A 14304-nucleotide genomic window follows, 5' to 3' on the forward strand; every position below is an offset into this window, starting at 1 on the left:
ATGCTTAGTAGTGAATTAACTAGACGATACTTGTGAAGCATTACTAAACAGTGTAGAATAAACCTACCTATTTTGAAGTCAATTACTCAACATTGTAGCTACACTACAAATTCCCCCAACCATCTGCTAAAACCCTATGAGAGAGAACTAGAGAAGTGAAATGATCCACACCAAGCACAAACTCCTTGTGAAACAAACTGAGAGAAGTTCAGTTGTCAGTTAGTGTCAAATGATGAGCAGTTATCCAAAGGAAGGACTGACAGTCTTTCAGTTTTATATTAGCTTTATTAATATCAAGTCTATATTTAGTAATATAAATATTAATTCATTAATATAAATTGTTGATATAAATATTAATTAACATATATCTGTGAAGATTTAAAAATGCTCAGAAAGCATTTTAGGGGAATAAAGATGAAAGCTAAAACTAGAAGCGGGGCTTCCCTGGTGGCACAGTAGTTGAGAGTCCGCCTGCCGATGCAGGGGACACGGGTTCGTGCCCCGGTCCGGGAAGATCCCACATGCCGCAGAGCGGCTGGGCCCGTGAGCCATGGCTGCTGAGCCTGCGCATCCGGAGCCTGTGCTCCGCAACGGAAGAGGCCACAACAGTGAGAGGCCCACGTATCGAAAAAAAAAAAAGAATCCGCCTGCCAATGCAGGGGACACGGGTTTGAGCCTTGGTCCGGGAAGATCCCACATGCTGCGGAGCAACTAAGCCCGTGCGCCCCAACTACTGAGCCTGCGCTCTAGAGCCCACGCACCACAACTACTGAAGCCCGCGCGCCTAGAGCCCGTGCTCCACAAGGAGAGAAGCCACCGCAATGAGAAGCCCGCGCACCGCAACGAAGAGTAGCCCCTGCTCGCCGCAACTAGAGAAAGCCCGCGTGCAGCAACGAAGACCCAATGCAGCCAAAAATAAATAAATAAAATAAATAAATTTACTTTTTTAAAAAAGAGCTAAAACTAGAAGCACTGGTGAACCCTCTATCTACAAATCTCACCTCATTTCCGGGCTCTAATACCTTGTCACATCCTTTATTAAAATCCTCTTATCTTCCTCTCACAACAAACCCCTAGCCTGACTTCTCTCTCCAGTTTCCATTAAGGACACCACTAATACTACTGCACCCAGCACAGAAACTCAGACTTATCTTGAATTCTGCCTTCTCCCCATAGATTCTTTCTAGTGGTTTCTGTCCAATCAGTCCTTTTCTTTCCATTTCAGCTGCCATCAACCCTTCTGCAGTTCAGTTCAGAACTACTTTATAATAGCCTCCTAAGCGCCTTCCCTTTCTAAATCCATCCAGCTCACCGTTACCAAAATAATCCTCCTAATAACAAGTCCCTCTTTCTGAAGCTCTTCTGTAACAGAATAAACTCTCAACTCCTTACCAGCATACAAACACACCACACACACCCCAGACTCATTCAGGCACCACCATTCCTCCACAATACACACGTGAAGGCACTACCTTAGAAAAGCAAGCACAACAGGCACACGCTCAGTTCTGGCGAATCCTACCCATCCTTTAAGGTTCAGTTCTAATTCATCTCTCTCGTAAAGTTTTTTCAAATCATTTCAAGTACACTCCAAGCAACCACACTTCTATCGACATTTGGCACCTACTGTATGTCTTCTTGGGGCTAGTTTCTGGAACACTGACTTGTGTGTCTTCCCCATATCATTTCCTCCCCTCAATTTTCAATCAGGTAGTCAAGCTTTCAAAAACTTTGGCTCAGGGATTTCCCTGGTGGCACAGTGGTTGAGAATCAGCCTGCCAATGCAGGGGAAAACAGGTTCGAGCCCTGGCCCGGGAAGATCCCATGTGCCACGGAGCAACTAAGCCCGTGCGTCACAACTACTGAGTCTGCACTCTAGAGCCCGCGAGCCACAACTACTGAGCCCAACACGCCACAATGACTGAAGGCCGCGCACCTACAGCCCGTGCTCCGCAACAAGAGAAGCCACCGCAATGAGAAGCCCGCGCACCGCAACGAAGAGTAGCCCCCACTCGCCACAACTAGAGAAGTTCGTGTGCAGCAACAAAGAACCAATAGCCATAAATAAATAAATACACACATACATACATACATACTTTGGCTCAGGGATTCTAGTGGCATGGAATGTGGACCAGCCCTATGTTTAGTAAAATCCAGAGAAGAGACCATGTTGAGTGACCTGAACAAAGAAAGGAGTGGAGCTTTTGAGCAATTTCAAGAAAAAGGAGAAATTCTAGAGGATGGGATCCACTCCTGTGGTAAGACCTCAGTACAAAGTGTCTGCCTCTAACACCTAGGTACCAAGCCAAGGCACGCATGAGCTGGTTATCTATTCAAGTCCTGTGGTGTTAAGGGCACAAGTGCACAAACCTTTGTGATCACTAAATGTCCTCTGAAAGTCCTAAATCTTTGTGAAATTATGTATACATGGTTAAGCATCAGTGAGACCCAAAAATATGCTGACCTTCCTCCCAAACAGAGATCACTGTTATCTGTGTCATCTGCATCTAATGAGATTTGCTAAGAAGGCCCCTTCCAAGGAATGTGTGGACAAGCTAGACAAAATTATTCTGGTTAAAATAATAGTTAAAATAATAACAGTTAAATAACACCTGTCATGGTGACCTTGGCCTCACTGGCACTATGCCTTAATTAACTAAGGCAATTACCAGTACATCTAACTTCATTCCACCAAACCTAAGTCCTTAAAATGTAACAAAAATAAAGTTTACATTTCAATAAGTCAACATGGTGTTAATTAGGAAAACTAATAACAGCTACAATGCTAATGGTTTTTCTTTAAACTGCTGGATAATTAGTAATCCACTGATTAGAATGGAAGATATATAGACACAAAATTAACTTACAGTGTGTCGAATCTTACACAAAACAATAGTAATGCTCCTTTTAAAAAATCTATCTTCTAGTCATTTCTGGAGGAATTCTACCTCTTTATATACTAGGGCTTTATCTGTAATTTCATCAACTTCCTCTGTACTCTCCAGTTCCTAGACAGTAACTAGAAAGAAAGGAGAAGTAACAGATAGATACATAGATAGATAGATCCATCTTGAGCTACTGTAGAACCCATCTTAGCATGATTCCTTTACACAGTTTCAGAGACATCAGAGGTCAATCACGTAACCCAAATTATAATTCCAAACAAAACTAATTGAACGTTAACAACCTATGACAAGTTACTGAAGGTCTACTACGCACTCAGAAACGTGGAGAGATATAACCACGTAGACAAAATACTGTCCTTGTACTCAGGACACCTGCAATTTAAGTAGATGAAAGATGACTACGGCCTTCTTAAACGTACATGGAAATGGGGAGATTATCTCCAAGACTGCATATAAAGCCAGCATTTAAAATATATTAAAACAACTTTCGGAAAAGCTGTGAACATGCTACTTCATTCAGAAGTTGATTTCTTTTATCATCGCATCTATTCTCTGTTCACACTGAACAAATTATTACCAATTAACAATATCCACAGGAACCAACCAACAGTCACTACTAAACCTAGTCCAACTAAAGGCCACCTTTTTAACCAAACATTATGTTATCTATGTGACAGAGAAAGGAGGGGTAGAAATTTTTAAATAATCACTGAGTTCTAATACAAAAGAAAGAAAACGATTTGAAAAGCAGGCACAAACGAATGAAATGTCCCAAGGCAACACCAACTCAGAGCTACTGTCTTGTCCAAAAACATCTTGTTCCCAACGCCTCGACTCTATTCAAATTTCTTTTTGTCACTTTCCCTAACATCTAATCCCCTAAAGTTAGTTGAATTAAAACTTATTTTATAAAGACAAATTATTTACAGGTGTTACTTATTAATAGTGCGAAGTCATTCAATCAGATTACTTTTTTCACAATTCCTACTGTAATGAATAACAGCAAAGTAGGGTGGGGATTTTGTGAGTTGGATTTTCATTGCAGAGACAGGGAGAATAAGTAGGCAAAAGTTTAGCAAAGGGCAACCTGGGAAGGAATGCCAAAGACAGCAGCAGGTTGAAAGGACTGCTTACCCAACCATTAGAGATGGATGTATGTCCAGGCCAACTCTGTCTACTTCACAACTTTGCCAGGGTCAGCCTTGTCCAACTAAGAAAAGAAAATAGCTAACACTTAAGCATTTACCGTATGCCAGACACTGTTCTAAGCACTGTACCTATACGTCAGGTAATCTAATCTTCAGAACCCTATGAAACAGGTACTACTATTATCTCCAATTTTAAAGACTGGAAACAGGAAAAGAGAAGTTAAGTAACTTGCCCAAAAGTCACAAAGCTACTAAGTGGCAGAGCCAGGATTTGAACCTGGGCATTCTGGCTCCAAAGTCTGTACCAGACAGACAATGTAATAAAAATACATTTATACTGCAGCCCATAGTCACTTATTCCCATTATCCAGAATTTGGACAATTAATAAACTGCATGTAGTGCCTCACTAAACAGTCTTTCCTAGATAACCAATAACATACAATATCTAAACAAGCAAACTTAAAAAAATAAAAAAACTTGTTCACACCCATTTTGCTCACATTTTAGCTTTTCAAAATTACAGAGAATCTTCCCAAAGCTTATCTAGATTGAGAACTACTGCAAAATGCCTAAAAAGTTAAGTAAGTAGGACCTAAAAAGTTATTTATAAAACAAGATATACTAAATTTTCCATGTAAAATTGAGTGGAAAAAAACCCCCACCAATCTGAGGTATTTATCACGACTTTAGACTATAAAATGCCTTAAGTATTTTTTATTTTGGAGGCAATCCCTGGGGAAGAAAATATTATTAATAAAAGTCAGCCTGACTTCTCTTAAACCAATACACTAATCCAGATTACTAAAGAAACCACTGTACGTCAATTAAAATAATAAAGCCCCCATTTGCATTGAGACAACTGAAAAAGGGAAAAGTCTCCCCAAATGACAGGTGTGTATTAATCACACTACCTATACATGACCTTTTGTTAAAGAAAAGCAAAGAATGACTATCTGTGAGATAGTTAATAAGTCATTTTTATCTCTAAGAGCTTCCATTTTCCCATCTGTGAAAAAATAAATGAGTTAAACAAGATGACCTCCAGAATCTCCAAAGTCTCACATTCTTCTATGTAAAGACTCACTTTAAGGGGGACGATAAATTGGGAGGTTGGAATTTATATATAAAATAGATAAGAACCTACTGTATAGCACAGGGAACTCTACTCAATACTCTTTAATGGCATATATGGGAAAAGAATCTAAAAAAGAGTGGATATATGTATAATTGATTCACTTTGCTGTACACCTGAAACTAACACAACATTGCAAATCAACTATACTCCAATAAAAATTTTTTTAAAAAGATTCACTTTAAAATCTTGTTTATTCAATTTATTTTGCAAATACTCTATTTCCAAAGTTAATTAAAACATTTTTTAACTTTTCCCTGCTCCATCTGTGACAAGTGACAAGCTCAAATTTTAAAATATATACTTAATATTAAGGATCACTTAATGTATCTAAGCAGTAACAAAATCCTATTTCTAAAACAAAGCTATATCATACATCCATACATCATACCACCTATGAATTATCTGTGCCAAATAAAAGTAACAGTTATCAAACCTGAATGTGATCAAGCTTCCAGATCTAACTACCAGTTCACAGGATCACAGGGGATAGAGGAACGAACTGATTTCCGTGGAGATGCAATCAGCAAATTCCTATGGGTGTGTGTATATTAAAACTTATATACATGTTAAAAATTAATTTGAACACTGATTTGATATTAAGAAGTTATTAAAATGTTAAGGTGTGATTAACAGTATGGTACCTATTTTTCTAAAAGAGTACTTTTCCCTTAAGAGACACATACTGAATTATTTACAATGTTATAAAATGGCTTGAATTTGCTTTAAAATAATCCACTGGGAAGAAGCAAGAAGAATATAAATGAAACAAGACTGGCCATATGTTGTTAACTGGGTGATGGATACATGAGAATTCATTCTCCTAGTCTCTCTATATGTATATATGTTTGGAATTTTTCATAATGAAAAGTTTTAAAACTCTATCAAGAAGGTAACAAATGCTATTATAGACTAAGAATTAAGGCTTAGATTGCTAAGACTAGAAAAGGAGCAAGAAGCAGTATACTGTATATTGTTAACAGTCCAGGGCCCTGTGCTATTCTACACACTGTTTACTAGTCTGTAGAGAAACTGAGAGTAAGCATTTACAAACTTTTATAGCAATTTTACAGAATAATTTTATGACTGCTGAAACTACTAGTAAAACATCTGAGCTTGTATTTGAGACGCAATGTTAAAACATTTGGTAAACTTATGAATATAGCTTCTTTTTACCAGTTGCAGGTATGGTTCACTAAACAGAGGAAATATATCAAAATATGAACCAAAGTTTCTTTCATGCTAAACTTGAAAATGAATATCACACATCAGAAACCAAGACAGACTTAAACTGAAGTGATAAAAATCTGTCTTTTCAATGTCTCTCATGAACACAGAGGCAAAAACCCTCAACAAAATATTAGCAAATTAAATCCAACGATGTATAAAAAGAATTCTATACCACAACCAAGTGGGGTTTATTCCAGATATGCAAGGCTAAGGCTAGTTCAATGTTCAAAAATCAATTAACGTAACCCATCCTATCAACAGGCTAAAGAAGAAAAAAACAAAAAAGAAAATCACAGGATCACATGCATACATGCAGAAAAGGCATTTGACAAAATCCAACATGATTTTAAAGAAAAAAAAACCTCTCAGCAGGTTTCACGGGAACCTTCTCAATGTGATAAAGGGCATGTACAAAATACCTACACCTAACTTAATGGTGAGAAACGAGAAACTTTCCAGCTGATATTAGTAATAAAGCAATAAGTAATAATAAGCAATAAGTAATTAGTAATAAGGCAATTAGTAATCTCACTACTCCTTTCCAGGGTCAAACTGGAAATTCCTGCTAATACTGTAAAACAAGAAAAGAAAATAAAAAGAATACAGATTGGAAAGTAACAAATAAAATTGTTTTTATTCGCAGATGACATGATTGTCTGTGAAGAAAATCCAAAACAATCGACAAAACTCCTGCAGCTAATACAGGATTATAACAAGGTTGCAGGATACAGGTTAAATAAGTAAATTGCTTTCCTATATACCAGCAATGAACAAATGGAATTTGAAATTTAAAACACATCGCCATTTACAGTAGCACTCCCAAAACTGAATTACATAAGTATAAATCTAACAAAATATGTACAAGATCTATATCAGGAAAACTACAAAACTCTGATGAAAGAAATCCGAGAACTAGGGCTTCCCTGGTGGCGCAGTGGTTGAGAGTCCGCCTGCCGATGCAGGGGACACGGGTTCGTGCCCCGGTCCGGGAAGATCCCACATGCCGCGGAGCAGCTGGGCCCGTGAGCCATGGCTGCTGAGCCTGCGCGTCCGGAGCCTGTGCTCCGCAACGGGAGAGGCCACAACAGTGAGAGGCCCGCATACCGCAAAAAAAAAAAAAAAAAAAATCCAAGAACTAAATAAATGGAGAGATACTTCACGTTCATGGATAAGAAGACTCAATATTGTCAAAATCTCAGTTCACGTTCATGGATAAGAAGACTCAATATTGTCAAAATCTCAGTTCTCCCCAGCTTGATCAAAAGATTCAATGCAACCCCAATCAAAATTCCAGCAAGTTTGTGGGTACCGACAAACTGATTCTAAAGTTTATATGGAGAAGCATAATATCCAGAATAACCAAACAGTAAGAATAACCAACACAGTACTGAAGGAAAAAAAAAAAAAAAAGTCAGAGGACTAACTACCCTGACTTCTACACTTACTATACAACTACAGTAATCAAAACACTGGCGAAAGAACGGAAAAACAGATCAATGGAATAGAACAGAGAGCCCAGAAATACACCCACATATATAGAGTCAACTGATATTTGACAAAGAAGTAAAGGCAATACAATGGAAAAAAGAAAGTCTTTTCAAAAAATGGTGCTGAAACCACTGGACATCCACATGCAAAAACAAAAAACAAAAAAAAAAGACTCTTAGACATAGACCTCATACCCTTCACAAAAATTAACTCAAAATGGATCATAGACCTAAACGGGAAATCTAGATGACCTTGACTATGCCAATGACTTTTTAGATAAAACACCAAAGACACAATCCATGAAAAATATACTTGATAAACTAGATTTGTTAAAATTAAAAAGTTCTGTTCTACAAAAGACATTGTCAAGAGAATGACAAAAGATAAGCCCAAAAAATAGGAGAAAATATTTGCAAAAGACATATCTGATAAAGGACTGTTATCCAAACTATACAAAGAACTCTTGAAACTCAACAATAAAAAAAAAAAAACTAATTAAAACATGGGCAAAGACCTGAACAGACACTTCAAGGAAGATATACAGATGGCAAACAATACCTCATTAGAGAACTGCAAATTAAAACAGCAACGAGATACCACTTTACACCTATTAGATTGGCCAAAATCCAGAACACTGACAACATCAAATGCTGACAAGGATATAGATCAACAAGACCTCTCATTCATTGCTGATAGGAATGCAAAGTGGTATAGCCAAGTTAGGAAGAGAGTTCTGCAGTTTCTTACAAAACTAAACATACTCTTACCACATGTCCTAGCAATTGTGCATCTTGTATTTACTCAAAGGAGTTGAAATTTTAAGTCCACACAAAAACCTGCACATGGATGCAGCTTTATTCATAACTGCCAAAACTTGCAAGCAACCAAAGTTCAGTATAAGTGAATGGATAAATAAACTGTGGTACATCCAGACAAGGAAATATTATTCAGCACTAAAGAGAAACGAGCCAGCAAGCCATGAAGAGACATGGAGGAACCTTAAATGCATATTACTAAGTGAAAGAAGCCCATCTGAAATGGCTATAAACTGTTTGATTCCAACTATATAACATTCTGGAAAAGGCAAAACTATGGAGACAAAGATCACTGGTTGCCAGGGGTTGGCGAGGGGGAGGGATGCATAGGCAGAATACAGAGGATTTTTAGGGCAGTGAAACTATTCCGTACAATACTATAATGGTAGATACATGTCATTATACATTTGTCAAAACCCATAAAGTGTACATACCAAGAACAAACCTTAATGTAAACTATGGACTCTGGTTGATAATTATGTGTCATGGTAGATTCATCAACATAACAAATGTACCACTCAGTTGCAGGATGTTGATAGTGGGAGAGGTTATGCATGTGTGGAGGCGGGGAGGGTATAAGAACTCTCTGTACTTTCTGCTCAATTTTGCTGTGAACCTAAACTGCTCTAAAAACTAAAGATTATTTTTAAAAATCTACTTCTCAACAATGTTTTTTAGTCACTAATATCCAGGAAACATTTTTTTTAAAAATCAGTTCTCAAAGAATGATGGGAAGTTTTTAAAAAAAGGACACAAGAACTTTTGGTGTGAACCTAAAACTGCTCTAAAAAATTAAAATCAAATCTGAAATATGTTCACACCTAAAATTTTTAATTAAAAAAAGACATAGGGCTTCCCTGGTGGCGCAGTGGTTGAGAATCTGCCTGCCAATGCAGGGGACACGGGTTCGAGCCCTGGTCTGGGAAGATCCCACATGCCGCGGAGCAACTAGCCCCGTGAGCCACAATTACTGAGCCTGCGCGTCTGGAGCCTGTGCTCCACAACAAGAGAGGCCGCGATAGTGAGAGGCCCGTGCACCGCGATGAGGAGTGGCCCCCACTTGCCACAACTAGAGAAAGCCCTCGCACAGAAACGAAGACCCAACACAGCCAAAAATAAATAAATAAATAAATAAATATTTAAAAAAAAAAAAAAGACATAGAGGGGCTTCCCTGGTGGCGCAGTGGTTGAGAGTCCGCCTGCCGATGCAGGGCACACGGGTTCGTGCCCCGGTCCGGGAAGATCCCACATGCCGCGGAGCGGCTGGGCCCTTGAGCCATGGCCGCTGAGCCTGCGTGTCCGGAGCCTGTGCTCCGCAATGGGAGAGGCCACAACAGTGAGAGGCCCGCGTACCGCAAAAAAAAAAAAAAAAAAAAAAAAAAGAATAAAAAACATCGAAGTCCAACTTTGAAATTAGCAACTCCAATACTCAGAGGAGTACAAACTTCATATTCTAGAACAACTCTATAACCAAAATACTTTTTCAATGTATTCATATCTTCAGTGCTTAATATATGATCTCCACAGATACATGGTTTAGGGTTCATACCCACTCCTCAAAGGTCTTAAAAATCTAATTGGGAAGCCGAATAAAAACATAAAAAGATAAACTGAAATCCAGGCTAGCATATGCTAAGAAAAAAAAAAGAAGAAGAAGAAAACAGTCCCACACAGGAGAGGTATGAATAGATCCCTTGGGGTTGAACTAGTCAAAAAGGTTTCTCAAGAGACAGGACTGGGATTCGACTGGGCCCAGAGTAAAGGGAGTATCCGTGAATACAAGCAGAAAAGAGTTTCAAACAGAAAGAAAGGCACAAAGAAAGGCCAAGAGGAGGGACTTCACAGGAACAACAAACAAGTTAGTTTGGCTGGAACTAAAGATTCACAAAGGGAAGAAATGAGTTAAGAATGAAGAATGCATCAGGGCCAGATTACAGAGAAACCTGAAAACCACACCAAGGAGCTTAAACCTTACTTTGCATGTAACAAGGAGAGTTCTGGAACTTTTTATGTTGTGATGTGAGAAGGTGAGTGTTAACATGTGCAAGATATTATTTACCCAAGGCATTAGCAGAGCACAAATATTCCAGGTGAAACACATCACTGGGAGAAAACGTATTCAAAGCCCAGGTGCAAAAGCTTATTATTGGGGAAGGAGGGAAGTGAGCGGCAATGCTCAAATAATAACACTGAACCAAGTTAAATAAAAAGCTACAGTGGTCTACTTTTGCAGCTCCCGTTTATTTAAAGCCTCCATCTACTATAAAAGCGATATAAGTATAAAGCACATTGAAGAGCTCTCACTATATCAGTTACACACAGGAGGCAATTTACCTCAAATATCCTACATCTGGATCATGAGTTCCAAAACTATGCTAATCCTCAGACTTTAAATGCAATATGCCAAACCCTTATCAGCATACAGAGCTGGATCAAGGCCATAAGCTACCATGAACGAGTTCATCATACTAACCCAAACACATTTCAAGAGTAAATAAATGGGTGTCTCAATGTTCTGAAGCATTAACAAAAGGTGTTGAAACATCAACAGAAATAAAAATCCCTCATGACATTCAAATATCCTCCCCAAAGATTAAAATGTGCCATTACTGTCCTCTCAGTCCCCCTGACAGCCTATAAAAATAATGTTAGGAAACTTTAGTATAAGAAGGTGACTGCATATCATAAGATCCAAAAATCAAGGGGGAATCAGGATTCTAGATTTCTTTACAATTGCCTCATTTAATTAATAATATTAGTAAACCAGGAGGAGAGATCCAGCTTAATTTTTCACAAACCTAGTTTAATGACTTTCCTAAGACCCCTGGCACAAGCCAAGATCAATATTCCTTATGGTTTCCCCTGGCTTATGGTTTGAATACTGAGTCATCCACGTTTGATCAAAACATGGGTACCCCTGAGGTCGCACAAGTGATAAAGAAGTCAACTAAAAAAAGAGACTTCAAATAGAAAAAACACTCATTATATAACGTTTCCAAGAGGTAAAGATTTCTCTTCAACTGTACATTAAATTTACTGACAACAACATAACAGATCATACGGTGAGCAAATAGACCAAAATATTGGATGGAGGGGACGGCGTTTAACCTGATAGCCTACGGAGTTATGGAATCAATTGACTGAAATACCAAATTCTCAGCCAGAGTTTCAAAACACCAGTGTTATCTCAAAGATAATGGGCCGGTTCAAACTTCCAGGCTGAACCTAAACTGCTGGTCCCTTGTGCTTAACGCAAGTATTCATTACAGCCCTTTTGTCTGTGAAACGACCCACACCAAACCACAGCGGAGAAAATAATAGTTGCACGGAACCATCGTTATCGAGAGCGAGAGGGCTAGACGATCTTGCCACGAGTTCCAGCTCCTCCTCCCCAGCCCACCCCCGTCGCCCCCCATCTTTATTTTCTTAGACAGAAAAGGCAACAACGGAAGGCCACCGCGGGAGGCGAAGAGGAAGCGGCCAAGGGACCAAAGTTTGGGGACCAGCACCAACTTGTGGCGATGGACCCAAGTATTTAGGGCCTACCGCAGAATGCGAGCGAAACCCCACTCCCCAGCCCGGAGGTGGCAGGGAAAGAAGTCGGGGGGAAGGGGGGTAATCTGGCGGACGAGAGGTGGCAGGGCAGGCGGCGCGTCCAGCCGCGGCTGATCCATGGCCGGTAAACAAGCCGAGCGGACCCACCCTCCCACAGCCCCGGGCCTGTCCCCGCATCGGGAAAGCCCAAGATGGAAGCGCGGCGGGGCCAGACCTTGCCGCCTCCCCTCTCCTCGCCTCCGACGCCTCCCCGGGGGTCGCTGGCGGACGGCCCGGGAGACCCAGCGGCCTGGGCGCCATCAGGGAGCGAGGGGTCCGGGCAGGCCGCGGCGGAGCCGCGAGGGGCCTGCAGCGGGGCGCCCTCCCGGGGCCCGGTTACCTGGCGGCGGCGGTGGCTCTTCCTCCAGCTCCTGATCCCCCTCCCCGTCCGACGCTCGGCGCCCGGCGGCCGCGGCGGCGGCGGCGACTCCCCGAGCAGCCCGCGGCGACGAGCCGAGCCCGGCCCCTCTCCGCCTCCCTCCGCGCCGCCGCCCGCCCCGCTGCTGCCGCCTCCGCCCTCTCCCCTCAGTCAGGACATGGTCACCGCGGGCCCGCGCGCGACTCCCGCTACCGGAGGCGGGGGCAGAGGGGCGGAGAACAGGCACGGAGGCGGGGGGATACAGGGGGGGAGGGGGAGAGAGGAGGGGGGGTGGCCTCGGGCGCAGCGGGCTCCTAATGGCGGCGGTGAAGGGCCCCGGAGCCAAAAAAACCCACAGCAAGCAGCACAACGTCAAGGCAGACCCCGCCGCTCGTCGCCCTGTCATTGGCCCCGAGGCCGCCAGCGGCGCAGCCAATGGTCGACCGCCTCTTTCCAGGCGCAGAAGGCGGGCCGCGGAAGGGGGACGTCACGCCGGCGCCGGGCCCCGATTGTGAGGCGGCGGCGCGCGCCGGCCCCCGGGTCCCGCCCCCTGTGCGGCGGCCGGTTGGCTGGGGCTGCGGGACTTCGGCGACGTTCGGGGCACGCCGGGAGGCGGTGGCGCGGCGTGCGCGGGTCACGGGGACGCAGCCGGGGCGGCCGGGAGGGCGTACTTGTGGCTGCACATCTCCTAGTGTTCGGTCTCTGTTGCTCCTATAGCCGACTTCTAAGTCAACCCCCAAGTCTCACCAAGTGAACTACTTAGTGACGGATTCTGCATCACTTTTTCTTATACAGCTTCAAACTCTTGATAAGACACCAGGGAAGATAAATGTTTAGGTTGAGACAATTTCATTTTCATATATCGTTTTTTTACAATGTCTTTTTTTATTCCTGTCTTCGAGGCAGCTATTCATTTATATTTGTGAATGTGTAAATTTATAATGTATGTATTACCTGAGTACATGCATATATTCATGATGAAAAGCCATAGAGTTGTATGCCAATTATATTTCAATAAAATTAATTTTTTAAAAAAGCCATGGATACCTTGCTTTTCGCTCTCTTTTACTACTTTCTAGCTCTAGTATTGGGTAAACCTAATTTTCTAATGGTTTGCTTTTACTGTAAATTGTAAATGTAAGGGAGAGATTAAATCATAGCTATGGGGAAAAAATAAACTGCTGGGAGAATTACATGAGCCAAAGTTCCAAAGAGAATATGTTATATGGTGATGTTTCGTATATTTCTTTTTTTAATGTAAATATAGCCAAATAGTCTAAGTCATTTACCCAATTACTAAAACCCCATGAGTATGTCATATTTTTCTGGCTGGAGAGCTTTGCTTTTCTCAATGAGACTTTGCCTTGCATTTTTCATACTTCAAATTTTATTTCAAGAATTCGAATGACCGTAAAAACACAGAGTCTTTAAAAGTTGTAAACCTCTTAGAACTGTCAAAAAGCACTGAGGCGTCTGAAGTTTCGGATGCCTCAGCTTCAACAGAAAGAATGTATTATTCCGAGTTTAACTGGATTTTTTAAAACTCGGATGGTGACTTCATTTAGTAAAACTATGCCTGGTATTCTCATAGCTTCACTATGGCCACTGAAGAGAAATACCTTATATAGCTTC

General features: G+C 41.3%; 1 protein-coding gene across 1 annotated transcript in view; it reads right to left on the minus strand.

Annotated features, from left to right (window-relative positions):
* The window catches only part of ZRANB1 (zinc finger RANBP2-type containing 1), a 63311-nt gene extending 50514 nt beyond the window's left edge, over nucleotides 1-12797 (minus strand). The window contains exon 1 of the mRNA XM_081231298.1: nucleotides 12655-12797. The gene's annotated coding sequence lies outside the window, so the exon portion shown is untranslated. The remainder of the gene's footprint in view (nucleotides 1-12654) is intronic.
* Between the last annotated feature and the right edge of the window lie 1507 nt (nucleotides 12798-14304).

This window comes from Mesoplodon bidens (genome assembly GCF_964165515.1).
Source record: "Mesoplodon bidens genome assembly, chromosome: 1".
Lineage (NCBI taxonomy): Eukaryota > Metazoa > Chordata > Mammalia > Artiodactyla > Ziphiidae > Mesoplodon > Mesoplodon bidens.